Raw genomic sequence first — 9,795 nt, 5'->3', positions numbered from 1 at the left:
CTACAACGACAGAAAAATTCGCCAATGATAGTGGGAATAAATTACAAAGGATTTCGGGACGCAAATTCCCAATATATATCAAAGGCATGATGTAAATTGGGTAATCGCAGATCGATTAACCAATCCTCGCATTTCATCCCAATCTATGATGATTACCACAATGAATTCTCGCCCAAATTCATGATGGTGAAATGGTATCTCATCGTGGAATACCATTTTCAATTATCTCAGATCGAAATGGGCATCCTACTTCCATTATTGGAAGGCGGGGAAGGAAGCATCGAGAGCTTGAAGCTTTCTATGGGTGAAGTAATTATCACCAATTTGTTAAATTGAAATTGGGCGTCACTCAAGCCATAAGATTTGAATTGATTCGAGAAACAACCAATCGGATTTATAATATTTAGGATAAGTTGAAAGCAGCGCGAGATTGGCAAAGGATTTATGCCAACGTTCAAAGGAAACCATTGTCACTGGAAAGAGGTGACAAGGCATTTTAAGGCATCACCTTAGAGAGAGGTGATATGAGGTTTGGCAAAACCGAAAATAGCTCCTTAATATATTGGACCTCATGAGACTATCTCCATGATTGGTCATTTAGTTTATCGATTAAAGTACTCCAGGGGCTAAGTACTATACATGATGTTTTGCCATGTATATGGATTGAAAAGTGCCTAAGCGATGAGGCAACGAAAGTACTAGTAATGGAGGTACTCATAGAAGTCATACTTGATATCATAAATAATTCCGTAGAGATAGTAGACGGGAAAACTAAACAGTTTGGACACACCAAGCTTTATTGATTAAGATTAAGTGGAATTTACAGCGAGGACCAGATTATACCTGGTAACGCGAGGGTGTATCTGAAGGAAAAACCCCCACCTTTCCCTCGGAAAGGGATAGTGAGCGTGTAAAATTTCGAGGACGAAATTTCTTAACGGGGGAGAATGTAACGATTCCGACGATACCCGGTATACCCTAACCGGTAGACAATAGTTACGTCATATTTAATGTCGGATACATGAATTACCATAGTAATTATACGAGAATACAGGGTTCACTGTATGGATTGTACGTGAATATATAATTCATCGTATTGAATATGCGATCAATCGATCGATAGTTATTGAAACCCGAACGAATCTAGGGTTCAATTATAGACGAGATATATAATATTTAGTGATGTTACGAAGCATTAATGCTTCGGGATAAGTAAAGTACGGCACAGGAAAAGAATTTCGATTTAATGGTACGACGATACGTTAAACGAAACCTTTAATACCAAACCGAGCAAGAGACGATCGATCAAGCCGAAAAAGATGCGCGATAATTAATGATATGATGTTTTAAGTCAATAAATGTCATGGTTTAAGTTTTTAAAGTTTTTAAATCGGTTTTATATAAATTTCATTTTTTAGCCGAAAAACGACCGTTTTAGCCTCGTTTTAAGCCGAATTAGACATTTAACCGAAAAACGAACTGAACCAGATTATCCAAAACATTATCCGGATTACGAGAATCCAAACATGTGGCCTAGGATGAAAAGGTGGGTCCCACCCCACCCTCTCAAAATCCCGATCGGACAAGGGTGTTCCCTTAGCCCTTCATTTTCTTTTTTTCATCAAACTACTCCAACAATCTTCAATCCTCTCAAGATCATGATCCAAAACCGAGAGTTTTTAGCAAGAAAACAAGGTAAATAATCGAGTTAATCACGTTTACATCTTTGTTTCTTGAGTTTGTTTGCAAGAAAATGAGGTTTCAAAGATGAAAACCGATTCTTGCATGATCAAGTGATGTATACGGGTTATACAAGGGATCTTGGTCCAAGAAAGGAGTTAAACGAATCAAAAACGAATTTTTACGGTTAAATCTTTGTTTTTGAATCATAACTGAAACCATGAAAGAAATGGCTTGATCGTGAGTGTAACTTGCTTGGTATTGTGGTATGTTGGTTGTAGGTTCTGTGTTTAGTGGTAGATAAGGCGTAAAAGACGAGTTTGTAGCTTGTAGTGGCGGAAAATGAAATGTATATTCGGTTTATGTTCGGTTTTGGAGATTTGGACAGATTGTTGATGCTTTAGAGTTAGGTCATGAAATTTTACAGAGGTGTTAAACACATGAAAATATGAGTTCTGTGAATTTTTGGTAATTTTTGGATAAAGGATGAATATTTGGTGAATTTAATGCTCGGTTTTGGCCAAAAATGGTGAAAAATAGTTAAATATCATGAAAAATTCTGTAAAATTGCAGATAAGCTTTTTATATCATGTATAAGTCACACACAAAATTTGAGGTCCGTTGGAGAAGTCTAAGTAGGCTTTTCGGTTAAACGAGTTCTAGGGTTTTCTAGCTCGGTTTTAGTGAAAATGGCATGTAAAGGAAGATTTTGGTTCTGGAGAAATTACAGGGGACTATGTGGATGGCAGGGGACATCCAGGAAAAATTTGGGATTTTTCTAAGATCGTTTGGTATTTACGACATATTTAGTGTTTAAATGGTGTTTAAAAATAGATAAATAAATTTTAAATATAAAAATTAATTCTGGAAATATTTTTATAAAATTCCCCACTGTCAAAAAGTGACTTGTGCAAAATTTCAAGATCCGAGACAAAACGGATAATTATTTGTGCAAAAACAAACTTTTAAAGTTTAAAACGCGTAAACCGGCAAAGTTCGTCTAAACGAACTGACTGGTGTATAAAAACCCTAAAAATGAACTATTTTCATATAATTGAGTTAAACAAGTAAAAATGAATCATCCGAAAATAATTCGGATGATTTGGGTATTTTTAACCGATTTAACAGTTTCCGGTACGCCAAAGACGGAAACGGGTCCCGCGGCCAATCGGGGCGTCTAAACCGAGCTCTAATTTCACATCTTTAATTAAATTATCAGTCAACCACTACTTTCGGGTCGTGTGTGACCAAACTCATTTTTGAAACGTAAAAACGGATAACCGTGCTAGGCACGCAAAACGAGAAAAACGACTAATAGTAGTTGTGACCATGGAACTCTAAACGATATCACAATCTGAGTCCGGAGAAGTGTTTCTGGGTTAACCTTGCCCCCAGAACGGGTACAGTGCTGGGTTAACAGTGTCCCCAGATGTACCGGTTAACTTGGTTAAAGTTATATTAATATGAGTGTATAGTAACGATCGTAGGGATCATATTACAGATTGGACGTGTTAACTGATAATGATTGTTGTTACCTGCTTGCATGTGCTAAGGTGAGTTTCACGAGCCCCTTTTTCTGAATAGTTTTCAAATATTTTCCCGGGGCGGAAAGCATGTTACTAATAAAATGTTTAAGTACATACTGAACGCATGGATTTGCGTGTATTTATAAATATTTGATTATACGGGAATCGTACGGAATGGGTACAGTACTGGGTTAACAGTGTCCCCAGATGTCCCTAGAAGTGTTTCTGGGTTAACATTGTCCCCGGAATGAGTACTGTACTGGGTTAACAGTGTCCCCAGACAGAGGTTTCGCTTGTGGGCTCAGCATAATTACATCGTAATTCTGGGTTAACATTGCCCCCGGAATGAGTACGGTACTGGGTTAACAGTGTCCCCAGATAATATTATATTTTGATATGGATTTATCATGGTTTACTCAAATTGTGAAACTCACCAACTATTCGTAGTTGACCCGTTTTCTCACATGCTTTTTAGGTACAACTAAGATGAAGTGATTGCTTACGTGCTAAGTGCTTGATGGTGTAAGATTTGCGTGCGGGATGTTAGGATACATTATAATAAATAGAATTATGTATCGTATTGTATGTTGTGTGTATCACCTAGACGGTAATGAAATACGAGATAATGTAATTTGAAGTATATTAATGTATTCAGTTTTCTTTATAAACAATGTGGTTGATATCAGAGGTGTCTGTCGCACCCCGTTTACGTTTCCGCTGCGGTTACGGGGTGTTACAGAACTTGGTATCAGAGCCATTGGTTATAAAAGAATTAGGATGTCTTTAAAAGATACCTAAAATATAACCAGTAGCTCAAGTATTATAGGATCTGAATATCAACTAATAATTTATAGTGACGAGAGCTGGATGAACTTGGACGGACAAGTGAGTAATTATGGTCCGGAACATAATAACAGACTTGTCCGCACGAGGGAACTCAGGGGAAGTCACGGGGAACATTAATAGGTAAAAATGGCAACATATGTGTAAAGTATATAATATTATTTATGCGTGCTAATGTGTGTATATATATATGTATATATATCTTGTGGTTTCATGTATTGAGAAATAGGACCCGGATAAAGAACCGGGGGATGAAATAATAAAAGTACCGAGGATGCTGAGATTTCTAGAGCATCGGTTGATGATAAGTCTGACTTATCGGGCCATAGTTATGATAATACCAAGTTCGATCTCCCGTTTGACATTAACCAGAAATATCTAGTAATCGTCACTCCCAACCAAAATTGATAAATCCCTTACCCTACCAACACCGGTACCGTATATCCTAATAACCCCATATGTTCACCCGAATCGCCGACCCGCACGTACGAACGGACCGGTACCTGAACCCATTTTTATTCCATTAAGGAAAATAAATAAATAAATAAAATAAATAATAATAATAATAATAATAATAATAATAATAAATTTGATAATAATTGAGCAGATAAAAATAATATATAAAATATATATATGTATTTCTCACTCTCAAACATACGAGTCATACCACTTCCAGATCGAGAATTACCGATTTTAGCAAACCTAGAACGCCGGAGGACATTGACTGAGCAAACAATATAGTTTCCCATAATAGTAATTGATATATTTGAAGGCAACCCATGTTGCACGATTACCTTGAACCTTGCAACTCCCTATGCTATCCTTACATCCGTTAAATGCCTATACCCATGTATACTCGAATAGAATGATTACCCATACACAAAGAGGTGTTGGAATCATTATAGCATAGTTGGTTATTCATTCGTAGGTGGTATACCGTGTATGCCGGATATACGAATAGACACGGATATTATAACTCCGTGGTACGTAATCGTTTGGTGCTCACGGTGAGCATGTATCGGTTATGCTGACATGCAGAAGGATATTGAAATCAAGTATATTAAACATTAATCTTTGTTGAGAAAGATCTATATGTCAGTTGGTGACAAGGGTTATAAAACATATTTAAACGTTAACCGACGTCAGGTTAAGTCCATATGTTATTATATTTATGGGACATATATACTAGATACTGGTATGTGTAATATGTATGATAATATTTGGTGTGTATGTGTACATGCTGTTATGATTGAGCTGGTGACGAGCTATACGGTGAGATTAGTATTGATTACTGCGTACGGGATGAGTACGGCAGAATGACATAAAAAGGGTAACTCCAATGATGGAGATTGTTATGCTTCAGTTGATTGCTCAAAGATAGCAGATGATGATACCGAGTGTCGTATCACAGATCACTGCTAGTGTTGATGCAAATGTGATCACAGAATTATAGATCGAGCAATCACATGATTATGAATATTTTAATTCTTAGTGTTATTACTAAGAGTGATAATGTCCCACCGAATACAATTACGACTACAAGTATTAGTTATAAACTAAACATGAATAGTAGTCGTAATGAATTAGATCCGGTATGAAAGATATATTTGTTGGTTGTGTTAAGGAAATTATTAATAGTTACTGATGGTAAAGGGAGGAATAGATTAGCGAGTGGATAGAAAAGATCGAAATGGTTAAGGATATTGGTAAGAGTCTAGAACATTGTGTAGTGAAATATGCTACAGATATGTTGGTAGATTATGTTGTATCGTGATGGAACACGATGGTACAAAATTATAGTTAGAAAATTTTTGCTCAGATGATATGGTCAGGATTTAAAATTCTTGTGCTAGAGCACTTTTATTCGAGTAATTAAGTTCAGAGATTGGAAACTGAGCGATGGAAGATAGAAATGTTGTATGCTGATCACTTAGAAAACGCTAATCGTTTGAAGGAATTGTCATGTCTGGTAACATGGCTAATTACTCCTGAAACTAAGCGAAGTGAGCGCAATATTGGGGACTAACTCCATCGATAAGGAGTATAGTCAATCCTGTAAAATATACAACCTTTGGAAGGGTTGTGTCACAAGCCAGCATTGATATATTTGACTCTATGGGAAGCGGACTGGAAGAACGTTAGGTGAGACGTCGAGTATTAAAGAAGAGAAATGATAAAGGTATAGTGCAAGATAGACTTTTGAATAAGTAGGTATGTCCTACAACCCAGAATTATACCAAGACTAGTTCTGGTGTGAAAACATGAACCGCATGAAGGGTCCTTCCCTAAATGTGGAAAATATGGTCATCGGCAGGAAGAAGAATGTCGAGTGATAGTAGGCCACGGGTGTGGTAAAGATGGACGTAATGCCCTAATTGTAGAACCAATTGAAGCCACGTGAACCGGCAACCCCAACCCATTCGTGTACAACCACTCCGAACCCAACAACTTCAATAACAATCCATCCAAAGAAATCAAATTATGCCAAACAGTTGTACTTGATATGAATGCGGCAGTACAGAACGTTTCAAGAGAAATTGCCCAAGTTGAACCAAGGTGTCGTTGGAAGACGAACCTCATGACGAGCATCAACCTCTGGTTAAGCAAGGAGCCGTACTTATGTGAGTAATTCGAATGAAGCACGTCATGATCCAAAGGTGGTATTAAGTATGTTGTAGTTTTAAATCAATAGGCTTCAGTGATATTTTTACGGTCGTCGATAGAAGTTAGTTCCTGTTAACCTCCTATCATTTGGAAAGATACCGATTAGTGAAACTATAGAACCCTATACTCTAGAATCGCTAACGGTAAACCCCTAATAGTTAACTAAATTTTTCGGAATTGTCCTATTATTCTGAACGATTAACCTTTCCTTGTTGACCTACGACCAGTAAAGTTAAGAAATTTTGACGTAATAGTTAACATGGATTGGCTAACTCAACATGAAGCTGAAATCAAATATGAAAAGAAGATGACTAGAAGCTCTCTTTCGGACGATGAAGCGATTAGATACAGAGAAAAGTGTACGGTATTATATTACCACTCTAATCTCATCTTGAGATGCTATAATATTTACGACAAGAAAACATGGTGTATTTAACAAACGCGATTGCCAAAGTATTTAAAAGAAAACATATAGAATATATCCCGGTGGTACGCAAATATCCAGAAGTTTTCCCAGAAGAACTTCCTGGATTACCGCCAACCCGACAGGTCGAATTCAGAATCGATTTAATACCTCAAGCTGGCCCTGTTGCTAAAGTATCTTACCGACTTGCACCAACTGAAATGCAAGAATTATTGGATGAAGGTTTTATACGACCTAGTTAGTCACCATGGGGTGCACCAGTGTTATTTGGGAAAGGAAGGACGGAAGTGTTAGGATATGTATTGATTAGGGAGAATTGAATAAAGTGACGATCAAGAATAGGTATTCACTTCTTCGAAGTAAATGATCTGTTTAACCAACTGCAAGAGGCAATTTATTTTTAGAAAATTGATCTTAGATATAGTTATCACCAAATGAAAAATCCAAGAGGAGGACGTTGCAACAACAGCGTTTCAGACTCGTTACGGCCATTATGAATTCTTATTCATGCCGTTCGGGTTAACAAATGCGCAGGCAGTATTCATGGAACTCATGAACCGAGTCTGTAAACCTTACTTTGACAAAATTGTCATAGCATTCATTGATAATATTTTGATATATTTGCAACGTAAAGAAGAGCACGAACGACGGTTAAAGAAAATTGTAGAAGTGTTAAAGCAAGAGGAGTTGTACGCGAAGTTTTCGAAATGTGATTTTGAATAAAGTAGGCATAATCCCTTGGTCATGTTGTAAAGCAACAAGGATTTCACATAGACCCAAATAAGATAGAAACCATTAAAATTGTGCCAAGCGCCGATTTTAAGTCTCCCCAATGGAGACGATGGTTTTGTCGCGTATTGTGACGCATCGCGTATAGGGTTAGGATGCGTGTTGACGCAGTATAATAAGGTTATAGCCTATGCTTCCCGACAGTTAAAAGTACACGAGAAAAATTACACTACTCACGACTTAGAACTGGGAGCGGTTATCTTCGCACTTAAAATGTGGAGACATTATCTCTACGATACGAAGTGCACCATCTTCACCGATCATAAAAGTTTGCAGCACATATTCGATCAGAAAGAACTGAATATGAGGCAACGAAGATGGGTCGAGTTGTTAAGCGATTATGACTGTGACATCCGTTATCACCCCGGCAAAGCTAACGTCGTAGCCGATGCTTTGAGTAGGAAAGATCGGGTTAAGCCATTGCGAGTGCGAGCGCTAGGGATGATAGTCCAGTCGAACTTTTCGGACCTGATTCGAGTCGCTCAACGTGAGGCGTTGAAAGAGGAACAGCGAAAAGGAGGAACTTTACGGCAATGAGAAGAATTTTGAACAGCGCGTGGACGAAATTCTCTACTTCAAAAAATCGGGTTTGGATCCCGACCCTCCATGACCTTCGTGAATTAATCATGGACAAAGCGCATAGATCGAAATAATCCATACATCCGGGATCGGAATAGACTATTGATTATACGAATATCTGAAAGGATTGTATTAATGGCCGAGTTTGGAGAAAGATATGGTTATGTATGTTGGTGAATATTTAAGTTATGCAAGAGATAAGGCTGCACGCCGAAAACCCTAGGGAACGCTACAACGACAGAAAAATTCGCCAATGATAGTGGGAATAAATTACAAAGGATTTCGGGACGCAAATTCCCAATATATATCAAAGGCATGATGTAAATTGGGTAATCGCAGATCGATTAACCAATCCTCGCATTTCATCCCAATCTATGATGATTACCACAATGAATTCTCGCCCAAATTCATGATGGTGAAATGGTATCTCATCGTGGAATACCATTTTCAATTATCTCAGATCGAAATGGGCATCCTACTTCCATTATTGGAAGGCGGGGAAGGAAGCATCGAGAGCTTGAAGCTTTCTATGGGTGAAGTAATTATCACCAATTTGTTAAATTGAAATTGGGCGTCACTCAAGCCATAAGATTTGAATTGATTCGAGAAACAACCAATCGGATTTATAATATTTAGGATAAGTTGAAAGCAGCGCGAGATTGGCAAAGGATTTATGCCAACGTTCAAAGGAAACCATTGTCACTGGAAAGAGGTGACAAGGCATTTTAAGGCATCACCTTAGAGAGAGGTGATATGAGGTTTGGCAAAACCGAAAATAGCTCCTTAATATATTGGACCTCATGAGACTATCTCCATGATTGGTCATTTAGTTTATCGATTAAAGTACTCCAGGGGCTAAGTACTATACATGATGTTTTGCCATGTATATGGATTGAAAAGTGCCTAAGCGATGAGGCAACGAAAGTACTAGTAATGGAGGTACTCATAGAAGTCATACTTGATATCATAAATAATTCCGTAGAGATAGTAGACGGGAAAACTAAACAGTTTGGACACACCAAGCTTTATTGATTAAGATTAAGTGGAATTTACAGCGAGGACCAGATTATACCTGGTAACGCGAGGGTGTATCTGAAGGAAAAACCCCCACCTTTCCCTCGGAAAGGGATAGTGAGCGTGTAAAATTTCGAGGACGAAATTTCTTAACGGGGGGAGAATGTAACGATTCCGACGATACCCGGTATACCCTAACCGGTAGACAATAGTTACGTCATATTTAATGTCGGATACATGAATTACCATAGTAATTATACGAGAATACAGGGTTCA

This window comes from Bidens hawaiensis, unplaced genomic scaffold (assembly GCF_021521415.1).
Source record: "Bidens hawaiensis isolate Kalapana, Puna unplaced genomic scaffold, B.hawaiensis_p1.1 tig00024251_1, whole genome shotgun sequence".
Classification (NCBI taxonomy): domain Eukaryota; kingdom Viridiplantae; phylum Streptophyta; class Magnoliopsida; order Asterales; family Asteraceae; genus Bidens; species Bidens hawaiensis.
This window is presented reverse-complemented; position numbering follows the sequence as displayed.